Source organism: Anomalospiza imberbis, chromosome 5 (assembly GCF_031753505.1).
Source record: "Anomalospiza imberbis isolate Cuckoo-Finch-1a 21T00152 chromosome 5, ASM3175350v1, whole genome shotgun sequence".
Taxonomy (NCBI): Eukaryota; Metazoa; Chordata; class Aves; order Passeriformes; family Viduidae; genus Anomalospiza; species Anomalospiza imberbis.
This window is the reverse complement of record NC_089685.1, coordinates 33,259,399-33,280,311: the sequence shown is the minus strand read 5'-3', so window position 1 is coordinate 33,280,311 and position 20,913 is coordinate 33,259,399.

Genomic DNA, 20,913 nt, shown 5'->3' with positions numbered 1-20,913 from the left:
CAGTTTATTCTTTAGGTGCACAGCCATCATCTCCCTCATCTTCAGTGAGCCTGCCACTGCTGCGCTGGCCTTACGCTGTCCTCTCTCCAGAGCTGTTTCACTGCTGCCTCTGCTGCTTCCTCTATAAGAGAAAATTACCTTTATAACTGAGTAGTCTTGCTCATTTGTGCTTTTATGACCTAACCCTGAGCTTTATTGTATAGATTTATTAGTCAACTGCTTTTGTCACCAGATTAATAATTTGAATCTTAAGTGAAAGACAGCAGATGCTGCACTGATGTTTTATTTAGAAGTTGCTTCCTTCCTATAACAATAGTGGCTGCGGGAGGTATTTCCTTCATGGTGTCCAGGATAAAGTCAAACATGTTCACTTAAACGACAGATATTTTAAGACATCCTGTTTGATTTTTGAGGTGAAATGGAGGATAAGGAAGGAATAAACGTGGTCTTTATTGGAATATAGCTCTTAGTCTAGTACCAGTGTATTGTGTACAATGTCATATCTCACTCAGGTAAGGTGGAGCTCTCTGGGCCAGGAAGCATTTTTGAGAGCTGTTTTGGGATCTGTAATCCAGGCTTTAAAAGCTTGCTTGTAGACAGACAGCAGGAACCTGGTTAAACTTGTAGCATGGATGTAACCAGAGGTTGAGTCATGCATGGATACAGAAGGGATATTATTCTTTCTGGGATTTGAGTATATACTGCATGTGGATATTGTAATTTTATATTTGGAATTTGGTTTGACCAACTCTAATTTTTGAATGGAAATTCCAAATTATGTAGTTGCCTTTGAGTATTTGGTTCATACTGCTGAATCTGAAACATGTTTCTGTTTGAGTTGATGGAAAAAGCCTTGTTTCCTTCCAATAGAAATGAATGTAAACATAATTGGTTTTGAATGAAATACATATTTTAAAAGTCCACAAAGGGATTTTCAAAGAAGTAACTGATATGCTTCTAAACAGCATTCTAATAATATCATAATTCATTGATCTTTACATAAAAAATGTTCTTTAGGTTGGGATTGAGGGAGAAAAGGTTATAGTTGATTAAACAAACTGATATAGTCTATAATTGTATAACTTAAATGGCACTTTCAAAGTTGTGGTGGTTGGATTTTTTAAAATTCTATAATTGTGTTATGAAACTGCTTAGTTGCAACTTTCTGCCACCTACCTGCAAAGTGCTGTGGTAACTGTACTTCCTGGACCTACATACAGAAGGCAGAGGAAATAATGCAGGTACTTTTGAACTACATGCAGAAAAGCCAGCACTGAAAGAACTAAATTCTGTCATTTCATTGAAATGTTTATGTGCATTAGATGTGCATGTATTCACGCAGTGTAAAAATTGCATTAGCAAATTGCTAAATGTCTGGAGATTGTTTGCACTTTTTAGAAAGATGACAAGATCTGCCCTTTTTGACCTAGTGTGTAGGACTTGATTTTTAAAGTGAATTATTTCAGATGCCTAAAAAAACTGGCAGCGCTGATGGTTCAGTTCCTGGGCTTTTCTGGTAACTGATTCCTGCCCTGGGGCATGTCTGCACTGTGTAGTCAAGTTCGGTTAGGGGACCAGTTAGCTAAGATACACTGAAAATATTCTTATTTTCCCCATTTTTTTCAGCTGGATTGTCTTGCAGCCTTACTGTACAAAAAGCAGCGTCAGCAGGAGGCAGTACAAGACCAGGAAGAAAGACCAGGCTGGTGAAGCACGGCTGTGTCAGGCTGTCCTGGTTCATGAGTCACATCTCTTCCTGTGGCATTAGTGCCTCTTGGTGAGGCCACTGTGCAGTACAGCGTTGTGAAGATGGGAGAGAAGTTCTGGAGACAGGTCAAGCAAGTGCATTGAATTGGGAGTTTTGAAAGTCTTTCTCAATGAAGGGCATAGTATTGGAGTCTTACCTAAAGCTGACACTGTGGTTATAGAAGGTGCTAAATATAGTTTGGGGCTGCTTAGTACTGGAGGAAGAATGTCATGGCCACTTGGTACAAAAGGGTCTCCTGATAAGTGGTCACAACTTCGTAAACAACAAAAGGAGTCCTTTACAAAGGCTTTATAGTGTATGTCTGCTTCTGTTATTCTACCTTTCCCTCCTGCTGCCTGAACAGTTGTGTGGGTTCTGCTTTTGATGGAAGCTGGGTATCTGATCTGTAGTCTGAACATGTCTGGTGTCAGACATTATGAGACTGTAGCTGTAGTGTGCAGAAATCTGAGTGGTGCAAAGCAATCTGCTGCTCAGGGTAGCAGAGTCTGAATTGAGCTGTGGCATCTGTGGGGAGGATGAGACTCTGAAGCAAGAGCTATGCATCACTCTCTTAAGGCCATGGTTTTGCCATCAATTTTAACTTGCCTAGGAGTGAAGTTTCAGGGCAAGGACTGACTGAGCCATCTGAGAGCTCACTGCTGCAGGAAGAGGCTCTTCTCAGCTTTTTCCTTTCCCTTCTCCAGCTGCATTGTCCAACTCACAATTTCCTACTTCAGAAGAAACAGACATTTGGAATTTTTTTCCAAGTTAAAAGTGAAAAAGAGCTAACAACTTCCTTCTGTTACTAAACACTGCACAGTTGTGACAAGCCCACCATTTTCACTGTCATTTTATTTTTCCTACACTACTACATTTTTCTTATCTCTACCTAATCAATAATGACAGAATTTAAAAGAAAAAGCAGAATGGAAAGGGGATATTTGCACTGTTTCCTCTCATCACAGTCACTTAAACACTGTTCCCTCAGGTCTCTAATCTTTCTCATGCTCATATTCAATATAAAAGGTCTGAAATGTTAGGAACAGTAACTGGTGTGGCAAAAGAGGGTTCTGTATCAAGGGTCCTGTGCAAGGCAGCATGAGGACTGCTTATGAAGTGCCTGTATATTCAGAGTAAACTGACTTCCTCTGTTTTCAATATAGTCAACTATTATGAGGCTGTGAAAGTTAGTTACATTCTTGTTTGGTAAACTTATCTAGTATATTTTCAACCAGAAGTTGGGTTTGTGGATAGTATTTCAGGAAGCAAAGATGCATTTGTTGTCTCAGGATGTCTGGCGTATCTGACTCAGCCCACCTGGTCCATTCGTACACTCATCTTATGTGAAACGTATCATCTCTCTTTTGAAAGGTGACAAATTCATAACGTATAGGTGCAACAGCTATTCCATGGTACAGCTTGCTACCGTGAGTCTTTAAATTACTTTGACAATAGATGTCCTGTAAATTTAGCTTTGGTGGATTCTCATGTCTTTGTTTGAATCTAACTTTTTTGATCTACCAATTGTGCTTCTGTCCATCTTGCTTCTGCAAAATATGACAGAACTTGGTGCAGATCAGAGCTGCCGTTTGTCTCGCAACAGAACACAAAACATTTATATGAAAGCTTCGAAGGGCTCAGTGACACCACCACCTTGATAGTAGTCTCTCAGGTTTAGTTCATCACCACTGCTGCTACTGAATAGCCTCACCCCAAATGCAAAATTTTAGTTCTCTTAATATGTGCAAAAAGATATTTAAAACTAAATTGTTAGTGAGAACTAAGAAAGGTAAGATACACTGCTTTTTCTAAACTTGTTGCACCCCCTTGGAATGTGGTATTGTTAGAGGATGTACAGGAAGAAGCTGGGAACTGAAGTGCACCAGGTTGTGTGCAAAGCTGATGGTGGAGCTACAAAGTGACCTATCCAAAGCACAGCTGGGCGCCCTCAGACACTTTGATTGTTTTTTCTCTCCTAAATGTCTTTAAGTCTGCCTGAATTCTTGTGGAAAAAAAGAAAAATTGGCAACACTTTAGAGCAAATGCAGCCATAGTGGGATCCATATACTTGTGGTTGCTGGAACTGCTCATCCATGTCTTGGCTGCTACTGTGTTGAAGAGAGAAAAATTTAATTCCTTGAGTGTAAGACCAGGATGTAAGATCATCCATGGGAGAGGTTACAGGTTGGTCTGTTGATGTAATAACTTTAGGAACTATTGCTTCAATGTAGGACACAGAGTGTATATATATACGCACCTGTGATTTTATCTATCACTTTTAAATAGGTAAAGTGTCAAGCACCAGGCTTTCTCTTTTTCTCTTGGGGAAGAAGATTGCATGTAGATTTTTTTGTTATTTTGCTCGCTGTTTAAAATAAATACACACACCCTAAACACACACCCTCTGTGTGTCCAGTATTTTAGAAATATTGTTATAAAATTTAAAATCAAAAATCAAAATTTGCATTTCTGTTTCCTCAGGCAACCAGAAAGATGTTTACAGCCAATGCATGTCCCTAACAGATGCTATCAAACTTCAAAATATCATCGCCTGCTAATTGTAGAGATTGGAATTTGAAGAAATTGTAGGGTTTTAGACTTTTTGGGTTCCTTCCCCCCATGGAAGAAAAGTTTTTTGTTGAACTCCTTAACCAGCTCCTGACAGAAACCCTTAGCATTGGTAAGTGAATCTGTACTTCCACAACTGGTGATTGCCCTGTAACAGTGATGGGAGGAGGACAAAGGGCAAAGTCTGTCACACAATGTATTTCCGTCTCAGCATTTCACTGTCCACAACAGCATCACTCAAATTCACTGGTGATGAGACTGGGTTATCCGTCATCGTGCTCAATGGCAACAACTTCTACCATGTCATGTCTTCACTCAGATTCAGCAGTGGCACAGATGCCATGAGTTGGTGGCTTCAGTCCGTTTCCCCCTAGGTGTATCGGTGGCACGGCTAACCGGCCCCACCTGTGGGGGCTGGGAGAAAGGCGGAAGCGCCTCCCTGCAGGAGCGATCCCGGCGCGACCCTGTTGGGCGGGCAGGAGCCGCCCTTTGCCGGGGCAGCCGCTGCCCGCCAGGCGGCGCCGGCGGCGGGGGAGCGCGGCCGCCCGGCAAAGGGCGCCAGCCCCGGGCTGTCCCCGGAGCGGCCCGGGAGTGTCCCCGGAGCGGCCCCGGGCTGTCCCCGGAGCGGCCCGGGAGTGTCCCCGGAGCGGCCCCGGGCTGTCCCCGGAGCGGCCCGGGAGTGTCCCCGGAGCGGCCCCGGGAGTGTCCCCGGAGCGGCCCCGGGCTGTCCCCGGAGCGGCCCGGGAGTGTCCCCGGAGCGGCCCCGGGCTGTCCCCGGAGCGGCCCGGGAGTGTCCCCGGAGCGGCCCCGGGGTGTCCCCGGAGCGGCCCGGGAGTGTCCCCGGAGCGGCCCCGGGCTGTCCCCGGAGCGGCCCGGGAGTGTCCCCGGAGCGGCCCGGGCTCACGGGCCCTGTGAGGAATCGCAGCGCCAAGACCCTGTGCCATATTCTTTCGTTCAGGAGCCGTGCTGCGTTTCCCACGGGGCATGCAGTAGTTGCGGGGAAGCGCGCCGTGCCGTGTGTCACAGAGCAGTGCCGTAGCCTGGGGGCTCGCTTTGCCGCGGGTATTCCCCGTGCTCCTGGGCTCCACGCTTTCCTAACCGTCTGAAAAGCTGCTGGAAATACAGTCACATTCCCTGTCCTAGTAAGGAGTGGCATTTAAATGTCTAAAACCACCTGGTGTTTTTACTGGTGATATGTTTATAACTGAGTGCAGTTATTCTCTAAAAATATACTGAAAATGCTACTTCATGAAAATGCTTCCCCAATCTATTTTTTCCCCTTAAACATGTCATTTTTCCAGGGAAGTGTATAAAGGGATCCATTACTTTTTCTGATATATAGTGTTTTGTGTTTAAAAGGAAGGCTCTTTAAAAGCCTCTTATCAATCAACTGAAGCATTTTAATGACAATTTCAGAAACTCAGTGGAAAGAGAGTTGCTTTATATCTGCTTGTTTTATTTGCATTTTAAAATCTCCACGTGGTGATTTCAGCTAAGGTCCTGTGTCAGGGAAATCCAGAAGTGAAGTTGACCAGAGACAAGTAAAAATGCCTGTGTTGTTTTCATTGTCCAAATGTAATGATGTGCAATGATTTAAACCAGCAGTTTCACATGGTTAAAAATGAATTAGATTTATAAAATTCTAAAAGTAACCTCAGACACACCAAAAAGGATAACAGTTTGTGTTAGGGTAGCATTTATTTTTGAGACTACAAAAATTATTTTCTATGCATTCACAAAACAAAAAGTGCTTTTATTTTTAGGAATGCTAAAAAAAAAGGTTTGTTTTTATACCAACAAACACTGTTACAACAAATGTATCCATTCCTGCAATTATAATTGAAGCTAAGAAAAAAATAATCTTAAGCATTTCAGGAGTAAATGTAAAACAAAATAAATTAATATAAAATTAGAGGGAAAAATATTTTGGGAATATAAGATCCACTCTGTAAGAAAAACACAGAAAGCAAAGTTTCTTTATCTAAACAGAAATTTAAGAAAGACACACAATGATACAGTTGAACAAATTTATGGAATAATATTTAAAACTGAAAAATATTTTTCAAAATGCCAGAAAATAAACATTGCTTAATTTGTATAAATAAAGTCATACTTGGGGAAAAAAAAAAGTAAGTTCGAAATATATTTAATTTGCATAAATTTATACAAATAAAGTAAATTTATGTTGTAACTAAACCTACTAATTCTAGTGAATGAGAATTTTGCCACTCATTGGTTGGGAAAGAAAGGTTAAAGCTTGGGAAAAAAAAACCTAACAAAAAAACAGATCTGAAATTTCAGCTTTCATTGAAAATAAAATGAACAAAAAAGTTTTCGCAAAATCTTTTCAAATGTTAATTGAACTTCTAAATACACTTAATTTTTTTTAAGTTATTACATTATCTTTCATTCACAGACTCTATATTTTGAAGTATCATTTCTGTCAGAAACTTCACTAACACAAAAGTGTAAACCAGTGAATTCAACTTCTGGTCTGCCCTGACCTCTTTAGAGATTGTTTTGCTGTGGAAGGAAATTAAATAATTTCCAAAATTATCTTTCCCAAGTATCTTTTTGCATTAAACAGGTTTTGGATTCAGTGGTTCCTAATGAATTTGGATATGTTAACAGTGACTGGATCATATCCAAATATGATTTGATGGGAAAGCCATTCATTTTTTTTCCCTGAGGTTATACTGGGATCCCATCTGGTGATTGCTAATAAATGTGGATACATTCTGGAAAAAAAAGAGCTTGTATTGGATTCTATTATGAATTACTGGGTCTGCAGTTTCTTGAAGTTTCATTCATGTGCTTCAGGGAAGCTGAAGTATTTTAAAACTTGACAAAAAGAACATGACATAAGCCTTTTTTTTTTATTCTACAGCAATTGTTTTTGCAATAGAATTACATTTGAGATCAGCAAAAATGTATTATTATTATGTAAGAACACTTATGACAAAATCCAAAATAAAACCATCCATTAAAAGCAATTTTATATTTGATTGTAGCTATCAAATGCTTACCAAAAAATAAAACTTTAATTATTGAGTGAGTGCTTGAATACCTTTCCTCCATAGTAGGATGAAATCTAAGTAATATTTATCTTTCCTATGCACCATCCAGAACACTTAGGCAAGTTTCATTTTTATATGCAGTGTTGGGGAGAAAATCTGAAGAGGACCAGAAAGAAATGTTTGTCTCAACAAAGAGGAAATGCATATCCATTTTCAAAATCCTATAAATTCTTTGAAAATACAGCAGTGTGTTTAGAATAGTAAGGCTGATGGTTGAATGCATCTTATGTTATTTGTGAACACTACAGCTATTAATTACATGCAGGGAAATACTGCATTTCTTTTTATAAAGTAAAAAATACTGTTGTTCAGTTAACTTTTTCCATTTTGTTCCTTTTTTTTTTCTTTTTTTTTTCTTTTTTTCTCCCTTAACAAACTAATTATTAGCCAGGGCAAATTGACCCTGGTTTTGATCAAAGGAGCAATTTATCTCATCCTGCAGTTCCTGCAGCCTAACAGCTATCTGTTGTTGCAGAATGTGCGGGTCGCCTTTAGCTGCCGACCCCATCCAGGCATGAGAAAAGGGAGTGAGGAAAAACCTATAAAGCCCAAAATAAAACTGCGGGTTCTTCTGGTTCTTGTCAGGTTCAGTTACAGTGGTACAGAAACAGCAGTAAATTCACTGAGGCTCTATCAGATCAAAACAGCTCTGTTTTAAATATCATTCATATAAACCATGTGGGCGAGAGAGAAACTGTCAGAAGAAGGGAAAGGAAAATAGATCTTCTGTACTTAAATAAATTATATGATACTTTTATAGATTATAGAAAAAAAAATGAAACCTTAACATACGTATGCCTACATATGTGTGAGTGCATGTATGTGTGTATACTCACTTGGTATTATTCATTTAAATATTCAAATGTTTTAAATCCAAATATTTTCCTTTAATAAAATACAGAGATTTCAGTGACTGTAGTTAAAATTAGAGTACAGTATAAATCTAGAACAAGAGGTTCAAGAAGTGCCTTATGTTTTCTTCAAGAATTGACTCAATGGCTTGATGCACTTTTAATTGGATGAACAGTGCAGTTCTGCTTGGTTTTGCAACTGGTGAGAGGGTTATGATTATTAAAGGTCATAACCTCTAAAGGTGATGAGGATGTGATGACCAAAGCCCTTGTTTGCCTACACAGTTGATAGAAGAAGGTTGTTTCATATGTTTCCCTGCTGTAATTAAAATTATCAGCCAGAGTTTTAATGACATACCTTTTTGACAAATTCCCTGTGCTTGATGGTCGTATGTTTGGATGTTTTACATTTTGAGATGCCTTTAGACAATTACTGGAGTACAGTTAACTATTCCTTTACAAGAAATAGCTAGAAATAGCTAGAAGTTGCCAGGTGATAATGTACTTTTCCTCCTTTCTGACCTCAGCTGGATCTAGAGCCATATCTTAGCTACAAGAGTTCATTACCTAGAGAAAGATTAATATATACATGTCCATTCAGTAAAGCATAAATGAGAGAGAACACACTAGCAAACCATTAACACTGCAATGGCCACAGCTGTACAGTAAGAAAATAGGGACACATTGAAATGATGGGAGAGCACCAAACCTTTTAACAAGGGAATTAGGTTTGTTACATGATTTCATGAGAAGTGAAGCTACATGCAGTTTACACAGCATCTACCAAATGGAGTAAATATCTTTCTTAGGAATTGTCATACTTTTGGGCACACCCCTAACTTTGATCTTCTGCTATTTTATTTTTTAACAATTTTCAAGTGGTTTTTCTTGCCACTGTCTCCTGATTCCTTGCCCAGGGGAGCTGAGGTCCTTGAGTTCTGCTGTCAATGCTGTGCATTTGCTGACTCAAGTCCCGAGTCAGCTAAACAGACAGATAGTTGCTTCAAAAGGGTAAACGATGGGATTCAAGATAATTTTGGTACTTAACTGCTCACAGTAGATAGCTTACTGCCTTGCGTGTCACTCCTTAATGTCACAGGGAGTAAACCCAGAGACAAAGAAAAATGAGGTTCAATGAAAACCAGGAACACAGAGGAGGAAATGTGCAGAAACAGGACTCCTAACTTAAAAACTGTGAAGCAAAAAGAGCCATGAGCTGACCCCAAAGCTTCTTCTGCTCTTCTCTGTTGGGTTCACACATTCACTCAGTGCCTATAATTGCATCTCTGATCATGTCCAAAACTATTGCAGACAGTGCATCCTTAAGCACAGCTGGGAAATCAGAGCAGCATTCTCTCCAGCTTTACTCTCTTTATTTAGAGACTTTAATCAGAGCTGGTTATCCTTAGCCACATTTTCCACCATGGGAGGAAATAAGGGACAGCTCAAGGGAATATTTAACTCAATTTTTTTTTTACTATTTCTGCATTTACTAATCTGTTTTACTCTACCTGCTTCTGTCCACTCACTACAAAGTGAAAGCTTTGGGTGAGTTACATGGATTAGACCTTTAGCACAGCAATGCCCAATATCTTTCTCCCAAATTTCCTCTTTTCCTCCCACACTGCCTTCCCAACCAATAGAACCCACAGTCTCGTGGCTCAAGCCCCAGGGTGACAGGAAGGAAGAACTTAACTCCTTGCAAGCAGAATTTGTGCCTTGCATCACCCTTGTTAACTGTTTCATTTGTGGGGCAGTATCTGAGAAAACAAAACTATTGAGATTTTGGGCAGAAAGATGTAAGTAGCATCCAACACACTAGAGAGCTTCTCTGTGAATTGATTGTGAGCAGACATCTCCTGTTAGGCCTGGATGTGGCACTTTCAGAGAGGAACAGAATTCAGAATACATCTTGAAGTGGATGAGATTGATTTTAGACAGCTGCCCATTCAACACACTTGAGCCTTCTGCAAAACCACTTATTGCTCCCCATAAAAAGAAACATTAGGCTTGAAAGTTTATGGATCTCTACTGAAGTCTGTGATCTTGAAGCTTAATACTGAGCTTAATACTTCTCTTTTTTTTTTTTTTTTTTTTTTTTTGGTGTGTGTTTATGTGTTTTGCTGAGTGTTGCTGTAGGGGCTTAAATCAGTGACTTTTGCAGATGTGCAGGTGTGTATAAATTCTCAGGAGTTTGAGAGAAGGAATATAGTTTTGAGGAGAAGGATGACACTACTGGGCTCTGAGGCTGATGTTAAAATGAACTAGCAGGCCAGACCTAGCACATATGCTTTTGCACTACTAAGGAGCACCAAAAAAAAAAAAAAAAATACAGCTTTCAAATTGTAAAGATGAAGGACAAGTTTGGCAACACCTTTGATGGAATCACCGTTCTGGTGACCTCCCTATAGGAAGGATGTCAGGAACACCCCCTCTCACTGGGAGTTGTCCTTCCTGCTCTGCCATATGTTGGTTTGGAGAGGCCAGGATTATCAGCAGCACAGCCAGATACAGAGGGGTGGCTGTTTATCCAGAGGTGAATCAGAGTGCATGCACTGGGCCAGCACTGTCTGTGGAAGGGGTGCCCTGGGTATTGCTGATGCCTGAATGTATAGACCTGCTTTGTAAGGTAAGTTTTTGTGTCTCTTCTTGACTGCAGATGCTGTGTCTCTTAATTATGGATGGTGAATTGTGTTTTTCTGTAATTTCGTTTTCTGCTGCAGCTGCCATCCAGCCCTCTAAAGAAAAAATCTATAAGCTACTTCTCTAAGTCACTAGGTGGAAGCATCTACCTTAATACTACTAGCAAAACTCCTTATTTAGAGAGGTAAGTTTTTCAGTTCCTCTCATGTTTAATTTCCGCTTCACATTACACAGTATCTCATTATCAGATGCTATTAATGGCAGTTGTTCTGTTGTCTGGTTCAGCAAAGTACCTCAGCACAAGCACAAGACCATCCTACATCCTGATCCTGTAATGTTTGGAAATGCACTTTATTTTGGATAGTGACTAACGCTATGCATGTTTGGGACTTCATTTGGTGAGACATGCAAGTATGTGTTTAAACTGAGGAGCAAATGCTTTAGTGGCTGAACTGGGACTAACACAAACCTGACCTGCAAACGCCTTCAGCAAAAATCCTGTAGGAAGCCTTCTCAGAAGGGCTCCCTAGGCCCCTTCTTTCTGTACCAGTACCTCTCATTTTCTCCACGATGTGAATTCTCTTCTCCCTTTCCTCTCTCCATTTAGAATAATTGGTTGCCTTGGAGAGAAGTCAAGATGCCAATTAGCTGTGTGTGACCTGAGCAGCCTGAAGGATGCTATTGTTATACTGGAAAATGTCCCTAATTTGCATATAGATCTTCTGCAGCATTGTAGGTCTTAACTAGATGACCACTCCTTCCTCCAGGTTTTGGTATCCTGATTCTTCTCCAAATCTGGAGAAGAAATCTGGTCATTGAAATCTGGAATACTCGCTAAAGTTCTGGAAATGGCCAGGTGAAGGAGAGCAGTGGTGTTAAGCAGAAAAGGAGACAATTTGAGATGGGCCATTCAGCTGGATATTGCATTCTGACATGCCAGAGGCTAAGACTGCAGGCTGATTTCTAGGTCTCTCAGTTCCTAATTTACTTTAGGCAACAGCAGCAGGGCTAATTCAATTTAAACCATTTAATCTAACCTGGTAGATTTTGCAGGAAAATGGATTAGCAAGTGCTGAAAGCGCTGCTTTGCCAGCAAAGCTCCATAGATTATAACCTCATGGAAAGAGACTGCAAACAACTGTCTGAGATTGCCCTGGAAGTGTTTTACCCTTCTCAACCATGCCAACTCTGCAGCAGGCAAACAAACCAGCTCGATCCTAATCCAGCTCTTCCTCCATTGGTGTGTTCTCCCACAAATGCCTGTTTTTATTGAGGTTGATACATGAATCGGAAAGAACTGAGCTTAGTTTTCATGCCACAGACTACAATGCTGAGAAATAAACAAAAAGAAATCTGTTTTTTACTTGTTAGCTGAGCAGTTTTGATTTGAAAATCGCTGACAGACGTCAAACATGGGACCCCACAATGAAATGTTTATAGTGCCATTTCAGAGAGGGACTCCACTTTGAAAACGAGTGGAAGTATGTGGGAAGTTTGCAGAGCAGGACGTGTAGGGGTAGAAAATTAAACCACGATGGAGCCATCAGCATCCAGAGTTTAAGGAAAGAAATCGTATTTATATTCCTCATGTTTCTTCTCAATTGACAAGATGATCCCTTCCATTTGTGGTTATTGAGCTAGCTTTGTCTTGATTCCCTGTATTTTCAATTTGCTGGCTTTGGCTTTGTGTTATTTTCCTTTATAAATGGTGCTAGCAAACTGGGGAGCTCTGCACACTCATTTGTGAAACAGAAAGAAGACCATTCCTTTATGTTTTTCTTCTGTTTGTTTTTCTTGTATGAACATATGTTTCATGCAAATCAATGTATAATTTAGCACTGACTCTGTAGTTTTATTTTGATTTGATGGAGAAATGCTTAACACTCGACACTCTTATTTCTACTTAATTTTCTCATGCAACAGCTCATACTGCTTTCCATAACATAAATGAAGAAGGCTAACTCTACAATTTGAGACTTGGAATGACTTTATTATTACAGTCTGATTTGTTACTGTTGGCAAACCCCAAATATTCTTCCAAAGAGGAAATTACTCTGTTGTGCCTGCCATTAATATAAATATATATTATGCCATGTGTTTTATCTATATAGGGCACATTTGCTTCCCAGTTCACTGTTTGTCACTGAAAATTGAGAAAACAATTACAAGACAACCTGCTTTTTATTTTGAAACTGTGAAAGTTATAAATTGCAGTGAGTTGGAAAAATAAAAATTCCACTGGCAGGGGAAGTACAGAAACAAGACCATGATGAGGACACTTTGTGGAGGTAACTGGCAGTAAATGGGATGTGATTCTCTTGTGCCTTCTGTTGGCTTAGCTCTCTTTGCAATTTGGGTTTGTGTTTCAAGAGGCAGCATACAGAGGAGTGCAGAAAGTAATTCTGTCTTGTACAACTGAACAGGCAATGTCACTTTTGTACCTCAGGGTAGGGATTAACAGAAGGTATTGCACAAACTGGAGAGAGCAGCAGCTTGGGAACAGCTTGGGGGGAAGTGATGCTTATTCATGTAGTGGGGGACTCATAGGGGGTGGTTTAGGGGCCACACTGGCAGCATACACAGCATACATGAAGAGGGAAGATAGGGGCTGAAGAAAATGAGGAGAAGCCTTCCTGCAGGTCATTAATATGAACTTGGCTGGCTGCTATCCCTGGGGAAGTGGCTGAAACGTTGTTGTTTGGAGCATGTGAAGCTAGTATAAATAAGACCATAATAAATGTTTGTTGGAGAACAGTCCTGTGCTGGCAGGGAGTGCTGGGTGACTTAATGGGTCTTTTCCATCTGTAGAGTCCATGAATACCAACATATGAGGCAAAAAAAAAAAAAAAAAGTGTGAAACTTTTGCAGGCATTTTTCAGCAAGAAAATTGCTTTCCTAATACAGAGAAAAAACGATCTGAAATCACCCAAAGACATTTGTTGATCCTTATGCAGGTCTGTTTTTACAAAATGTGTTGATATTCAGCTGCTAGGTGAAATCTTAGGCTGACTGGTATCCCGTGGAATCCTACCACTAGCTTCAGCAGGGCCAGGTTGGAGTAATTGGGGAACCAGAGTTTAGTTCATTTTATCAATCAGAACAGAGAAATAACAACCCCCAGTCAAAACAGTTTAACTCATTTTTCTTCCTCACAAAAAAACAAACAAAAAACCAACCAAACAAACAAAAAAACCCACCAAAACAAGACAAGAAAGAAGAAAAAACATCTAGCAAGAGTAGTTAAAAGCATTGCACTTCCAGTCTCCCTCTTTCCTTCTCGCAAACCTGCCTCTCCCCCTCACCAGCCCAGTAATCCTGCAGGGCTGCTGTGTTTGGTTTTCTTATTTAGTTTGGATTGGAAAATACCCATTAGATGTAGCTCAAAAATTGTGGCAGAAAATATAGAAAGTGAAACAAGACAGATATACAAGAAAGATGAGTGGTCTGCTTTCATTATTTTTCCTTCATTTTCAGATGGAGCGGATGTTGTCTGTTCTCAGCTTTTCCCAGTTGACACTCTTTGCTCAGACTTTGTTACCACTGTCCTTTGAGGATGCTCTGCCCTTGCTGGCCTTTTACCTCTGGCTATCTTTTTTTCTGCAATGATGCTTCTGAGGTTTGGGATCATAAAGAGTGGAGAAATGAGAGGACAACTGAGGTGAGGCAGGAGGCTTGTACCTCTGTGGAGGACCAGCTGGGTGAAGAGGGGGATGGAAAAGCAGCTGCTGCTCCTGAGTTACCACAGCTCAGGGAGGCTCTGTGGCTTCCCATCACCTTTTCCTGTCCATTTCTGCCACTAGCACCCCCTGCCTCGGTGGCCTGGCCTCACACATCTCCTCAAATCTCCCTTTCGGAGGAATTTCTGTGACCCCAGGTCCCCTTCACCCGTGGGCAGGAGGGGAGTGGTCCCCGCCTCCAGCCCTGCTGTGTTTGATGGGGCTGTACAATCACAGGATATTTCAAGAAAGCACAATAAAAATTAGAGCAGTGCTGAGCCACAACGTCTTTGATTCATGCTCAGTAACCACATGAGAGGATTGCATGCTTATAAAATGAAACTGTTTCAGCATTAAGAGAAATATTTATGAAGATCCTGCCAGCGCAGCTGACCTGCAAGACTGATTTCCTGGTGTCTCCTCCTTGCCACAGCCTTCCTTTTTCTGCCAGATTGTTGCATCTTTCTTTTGTTGGTGTTTGTTTTGTTGTGTCATTTCAGGGGGCAGAAAGGATGGGTGTGTGTCTCCCCACATCTCGCCCCAGCAGCCCCCTGGCAGCCCCTCGGTGTGCAGTGATCTCAGTACTCCTTTACTCTGACTGTTGAGTTTTGTGTCTTTCCAACTGCTCCCATGACCTGCCCTCCTTGAAGGTTGTGCTTTGGATTTTCAGTCTATCAGAGCCTGTGCTTGACATCTCCTGACAGTTCTGCAAGGGCAGGCTGTGGCGGGCTTGACACTTCTTCCCTATCATGCTCTTCCCTCACCCTCAGGTTTTTGAATGTGGTTATGATCAGCTGTGCTTTGATTAACTCCACTGGCTTTTAGGGTGCCTTGGAGAATTTGCCTTGTGGGCTCAGATTCTCATTTTGGGCAACAATTATGTTATATCCTTGGCAATGCCCAGGTATGTCATATCACACAAAATATTCCTTAACTTCCATCTCACAGTGCTTGTCTGAATGCCCTCTCCTGTCCTCCCTCCACAGAGAAATGGAAGAAATATTCCTGGTGACCAGGGACTGCTCTTCCAGCCTTTTCCCATGGCTGGTTTGGGATTTCATGGTGCAGTGGACTTTCCCATAGCTGTTGGTCACTGCATGCACTGAAAACTTCTCACTGTGCTGTGCGAACTCCCTGTCACACCTGGTGAGCAGACTCACTTTGAGGTTAACTTGAGAGTGGTTCTTTCTTTGTCCAGAAGTTTTTAGGATTTCTCCCCCAACTCTCACTGTTGTTGCCTTTTCTTCCTGGCTGTCACACTGGGTCCTCGCCCCATCATCTCAGACCTTTCTTTGCCCATGCAGTTGCTTCCATGCACTTGAAATCTCACCTCCTGCCCTTCAGAGAGAGCCAAGTACAAATTTTGTAAAGTCACATGTGACTTTAGGCATCTGAGCTTTGGGATGTAGAGATTTTCATTGATGCCTGTCCTGGGTTATCCTGTGTGTTTTAAAAAACCTCTGGGCTCTTTCAAGGAAGCAGAAATTAGGGTCCTGAGCATCACAATTTCCTCTGAGCCTTCTCTAAAATATTTGGGCCCATCCACAAGGGTGCAGAAGGAGAAGTGTTCATTGCAGAAGAGTGCATATGTATGTGTGCATATGTATATAGATGTGTATATGTGTGTATGTGGGCTCCTTGTGCTAGATCAGGTGCCAGCAATGGGGTACAGTGTATGCACTGCTTGATTTTTTGGAAGTGCTATGGTTTAATTTAGCACTATGGTTGCTCACAGCATGGGCATTTATTTTTGTTGTCTTTTTGACACTTTATACCCTTTAGCAGGTAGAGGTTTCAATAGTTTGGACATGAAGGCACAAAGAAGAAACTTTGGACTGGAGGCTAGGAAAGCATTTGCTAATGATTGTTCTAACCCACAGGAAAAAAAATAATAGTAAATGGCTAATATGTTCAAATCTAAGCAGCATGAGGATAAAGCAAGCCATAGGAAATAAATGAGTAACAGTAGTGGTGTAGGTTGGTGGACAAGGACTGTCTCTAATTTTGTTGTGAGAGAATTCAGTGTCTTAAAAAGTGAAACATTTTAGAACATTTTAAAAGAAAGAATTCCCCAATTATCCCACCTGTGATAGCCATGTGTACAGTCTTAAGAGATCTGTTGGGACCCAAAGCATTTCAAAGCTGAATGCCATAATTAGATGTGTGCAGCACTGTCTGGTAAAGGGGTCTGATTGCCAAGCAATATTTTGAGTTATAACAAGACAAAGAATCAATCATGAAGAGCCACCAAAGGAAAGTTGCATAATATTTGCCTTATGCAGCTTTCAGGATATAGTAATGACAGCTCTGGAGCTTGCCCTGCAAAGCATCATGCTGCACACCGCTCACTTCTCTAACCCCACCAGCAAAGCTTTGAGTGGCACTGCTGGGGGTCAAGTTTCACCCCTTGGCTTTAGTCTTAGGGTGCCACTAATGGCAGTAACACATAGGCCAAAAGTACAGGCAATATTTTCTGCAAAATAAAATTATGGCCCTCTTGCAAGAGGCCTCAGAAGCCCAGAAAAATTCATTATCTGTGGCATTGTATGGGCTTCTGCATGATGGAAGCCACACACATCTTTTGCTGACTTGTGGCCCAAGAAATTATGGTTTGCAATGTTAAGTCATTGACAGTAATATACATTGAACAATCATTTTTTATCAGGATGTTGAATAATGGCGGTTAAAAAATCAGGGAAGAGGGTTACAAACATATGCCTTTATAGCCTATGGCATGGGTAGCACCTTTCTTTTCTCCACTTAGTTAGTGTGTATGTTTTAAAAGGAATAAGTTAAATGTTCATAATTTTTCTTGTTGTCCAAGATCTCAGCAACAAAACAGTAGGGAACTCCCATTACCCATTTCAGCTCCAATAGTATTCTTTTCTTCTCTCTGTAAAATGCACAGGTCTAGTGATCCAAGTTAAACATTACTGGAATTTAACCATGACTCAGAAACAATATTAATTTTGAGCCCACATATTTTTCTTCTGGTAGGGTATAAAAGTTTAAAATAAGTACACCCTCCAGATAATCTGTAAATGGTAGAATGCAATGGATGAGACAAAGAAAGAAAAAAAAAACAACATGCACATATAACAACAGAGCAGCAGCAATGTTGGGTGGTATGAACTTTTTTGGTATGATGGCAGGAACCAGAGTTTTTTTCCCCCATTTCTGTTGTCTGGTTCAAAGGGGACAGCAGACTGGCATCATGCCACTGAGCTTGGTCAGAAGATTTCTGTCCCAAACAAATCCATAATTGGGGTTACTTCTTGGTGGGAACCACAGGGATTGTTCAGAATATTAGCATGGCATTTCTGAACTCCCCCGTCCCTCACTCCCTCCCTGTTCGGGAGATACCACACTGCTGTTTGTCTGAAGTCTAAAGGCTGCCACGGCCATCTTTTTCAAATTAAAATGGCAATGTAAATTTTGTAAATGTTAGTTCTCCTAATTGGCAGTGGCTTGTATAATTAAAATAAAATCACTAATACTTTGTCTTGTTTTTTTTTTATTATCACTGAAGTTCATTTTTCAGTAACACAGACAATGTCTTCATTTTTATGAAGACCCATATTGACCTCTAAATATCTGATTTTTTTCAGTGAATGTTTATGCCCATCTGGTTTGAATTTAGCATTCTTATGAGTCATTCCACTTTGATAGGAACACTCTGCTATAGAAAACTTCTTTTAATATTTTAAAGTTTTAAATCAAACACTGCATACTGCATTACCTAAGGCCTCCTACAATTATGGAAATCAGTGAGTTTGTTTTCTTCATTGGCATTGCATTTGCTCTCTTTGTGAATTAAATTATTTTCATGCTAGGAAGGCCTATAATGCACATGTGTTCAAGTGTTTTACCATCTTTTGTTGCCACATCCTTTCTCAGACTTAATAGCAGCCTTTTTGGAAACAGCCTCACTAGAGGAAGGATGAGTGATTCTATAGGAAATAAGGATGCTCAGCACTTCCTTACATCTGACATTTAACCCAAGCAAAAGTGCTATATTTATTTTACCATCAACACTGATTTTATTACTTCTTATGTTCTTACTACACGCATTTCCTGATGTTAAAGATATAACCAATTCTTTTAGGTTATTTCTTTTCATGTAGTGAAGAGTTTAAATAGGTTTTTTAAGAAACTCCAAGTGACTTGCCAAAGAAAGGGAAGGAAAAAAGTTCAAATCAAGCTATTAAATGTATGGTGCAGTGGAGACCATTCTATTTCAAAATAAAATCTCAATTTGCCAGTTTTGTTGAGCTATAACTGAATCATCTCATAAAATAGAATGGGTCAGTTCCAATTGGAAAAATAATTGAATATTTTAAAGTATTGTTTGCTTGCATTTAATATGTTCTAACAAGTTGAGACTCCACTTCCTTTCTTGACTACTGAAATTCATTTTAGGTTTTAAATATATACAAAGTAAAATTTAAACATTGATGTTTTCTCTGAGACCCCCAACTAGAAGAGAATAGTTTCTGAGCAAATATGGGCAAATTGCTTTAAACCAGATGAAAACTACAGTACTTTATTATATTATAATATGGAAAAATGTAAGAAGTTGGGTTTTTTCCTTAAACACAAACTGTTTAAGTTCTCACTTAGTTTAAGCAAGTGCTTAGCAATTTTAGAACATCTTCCCACACATTTACAAATTGGACTTGCACTATTTCCCAGTTTATAGCCTATAATATCCTTCTTCAAAGCCTCTTACTTTTCTCTGTTTTCTATCAGGGTAAATTTGGATTCAAGTAAACAAAGAGGGCACCTAATTTTTAGCTGATCTTTAGCAGAAAATGCAGAACCCCACCATGAGAATGGAGCTTCATGAGGACCCAAAATGACCATACTTTATATTCTTACGCTAGGGTATATTTTACGTTGACCAGGGCAGCAGAGCAGCTAATGTGCTGTAAGCATGACCTGCTCCCTGGAACAAAGCAAGTTTGTCACTGCTATGCAGACCCGTATTAGTGTCTAGTTTATTTTGGTTGCGTTTTAGGTAAGGTAGAAAAAAAGGAGAGGCCCATTAATAGAGGCTAAATTGTAGTCTCTTCCTTTCCATCATTCCTAAGCAGCCTGTAACATGAAGAATGCTTTTGTAGTTCACATTAGTCACGTTATCATGATGGAATAATGAAAGAAGAAAGGATTTATTTTTAAATACAGTTCAGAGGTGTAGTGTTGTCAGACTAATGTCAGAATACCACACTTTTAAAAAACACTTAACCTTCATCAGTCAGACAGATAAATACTAAAGTCCCTTTCTAATCCATTGAGGATGCTGTGTTTTTCTTATCTTTCCTTTCTTTTTCTATAGATCAGATAATGGAAAACTTTGGCCTTGTTAAAAAATCTGAGGATACCATATTACAGAATTATAATTTTGCCAATTTTTAATAATAATTTTTCACCAGTTGATGAACTTTGTTTTATCCATTTGCAAAGACAAAAAGGAAAACACCTTCACTCATTTGCTCAATCTATGTATAGAGTGGTGTCTGTTCGTTTTCTCAGGAAGAGTTCAAACATGTAATGGACATAAGAAACATTCATCACATAGTTGTATGCATACAGGCTCTCTTCCATTTCACTTGTAAGGGTTAGGGAGAGGTAGTGGAGAGACTGCCCTTGTGAGTGTGCATATCCTGAGGGCTGTTAAACAAAACATTTTGCATTAAACACTTTGATGGTCTGACATTATTTTTAACAGCATTATGCAGGTAGTCTGTTCCTTTTGGGCATACCAAGTACACTGCAGTACCATCCACAACTAGCAAAGCACAGAAAGGGGTCCCCACAGCAAACCATGCTATTGTTGACTTTTTATTTAATAACCAGTTTTTAAAGGTAGAAACAGGACAGGTTTGTGGGTAAGGCACTGATCTGAACTGGCAAAGGCTGGGCTCAGTTCCTGATTCTGCTACAAGTGTCCTCTCTGACATGGTACATGCTATTTGGGATACAGGTACACCCTGCAGCAGGTTGAGTCTGACATCAAACCCTTTTTGCATTGATATTGCATGGATGCAATGCCATGCTCAGATGCTTGGCTTTACTCAAACTGGAGAGAAAGGTGAGCCTCTTGCTACTATGGATGGTGATGTAAATATGCCCTGACTCACCACGTAGGGGTGTTATCCCAGCTGCCTTCATGGTGATAGCAGGTAGCCGGCCCTGGCCAGGGGAGGCAGCTGAGAGACCTTTTCAAACATGTCCCAAGTACTTCCCATAAAAGCAAACAGGATTCACAGGTTGCTGCCCAAAGTGTCTTTACAGTTCTAAGTGTATGTTGC